We start from the raw sequence: 1,325 nt of genomic DNA, 5'->3' as shown, positions 1-1,325 counted from the left end.
GAAAAAGACTCTTATTCGACGTAAAAATCAATGCATCTATTTGATAGCTTGATCAATCTTATTTCATGAAATAGCAACAAAAAACTTGACTCTTATTCGACGTAAAAATCAATGCATCTATTTGATAGCTTGATCAATCTTATTTCATGAAATAGCAACAAAAAACTTTAGGTTACTTGCAAATATATTAATGCTGAGATTAAAACTCGATTTCTATAGTCTTATGCCTCATGACTAATAAAGGTAATTTAAAAAAAAAATCATCATTTTGAAAGCTTCCATGATACATAATTTAACACCTACGGTAAGTATATTGTCGATGGAGAATTTAATTTCCATTGCGTAAGTAATGGACCAGAACTTATCCCACTTCATTCAGTGTTGTCAACGTGCGTAATTTATTTCCTACATTCAAAGCTCTAGGATCTGTTTTCTCAACACTATCATGTATGTGTCCACTCTGCTTGGATCACCTATAATGACATTTTTCTTTAACATTATAATAGATTTTGGATTTCATATCCACAGACACAAAGAAACATTGTTTGCCTAGATATTTATCTGTAAAAAAAATTAGGAGACATCCAATAAAAATAAAACTATATAGAGAAGATTAACATGGCCCCTGCCCAAAAAATGGCACACATAAATAAATGGTTGATATTTAAAAAAAAAAAAACTGGAAAGTTGCAAATGATCTGATCAAAATACCTTAGCCAAATTGGTGATAAGCAAAAAACAGAGAATAGAGACAAATTATAGAAGAAATGGAGAACAAAAGAAACAAGAATGAATAACAGAAAAACCACAAATGTTTATTATTCATGGAAGACCTTGCCTTGGCTTACTCAGGTAGAGGAGAGATTACAAATTCATAGGTGGGGGAAGATCTAGAACTCTCCAATTCTCTCATGTGGAATACATGATTGCACAATGAAGTCAATGAATAGTGTAATAGAAATGCGTCGGTGGTATATTTTGATGTGGGCGATGGTAAGAAGACAGATGAGGACAGTTGTGTCGGATTCAATTGGTTTCACATTTAACATTCTCCCACTTGAATCCAAATGAAGAATCATGAATCAAATCACACCAAGTCCTACCAAGCCTCTATATAACTCATGGTTATTTCTTCATAGAATCTTAGTGAGCATATCAGTAGGGTTCTTATCTATATGGATCTTTTCCAAGGATAACTGTCCTTCCTCCAACACATGCCAAATCCAATGGTACCTTAATTCAATGTGCTTGTTTTTTTAGTGAAATGCTTGATTTTTCACCAAGTGAATGGCACTCTGACTATCACAATATAGCACATACTTGTC

The 1,325-nt window shown here is 32.9% G+C and overlaps 1 pseudogene; it reads left to right on the top strand.

Annotated features, from left to right (window-relative positions):
• The first annotated feature begins 576 nt into the window (after positions 1–576).
• On the top strand, positions 577–668 carry LOC149179259 (U6 spliceosomal RNA; annotated as a pseudogene).
• The last annotated feature ends 657 nt before the right edge of the window (positions 669–1,325 follow it).

The sequence above is a fragment of the Pinus tabuliformis genome, chromosome 4_1, assembly GCF_031772625.1.
Source record: "Pinus tabuliformis cultivar Carrire ecotype Pingquan chromosome 4_1, CPIR1, whole genome shotgun sequence".
NCBI classification, from domain to species: Eukaryota; Viridiplantae; Streptophyta; class Pinopsida; order Pinales; family Pinaceae; genus Pinus; species Pinus tabuliformis.
This window is presented reverse-complemented; position numbering and strand designations above follow the sequence as displayed.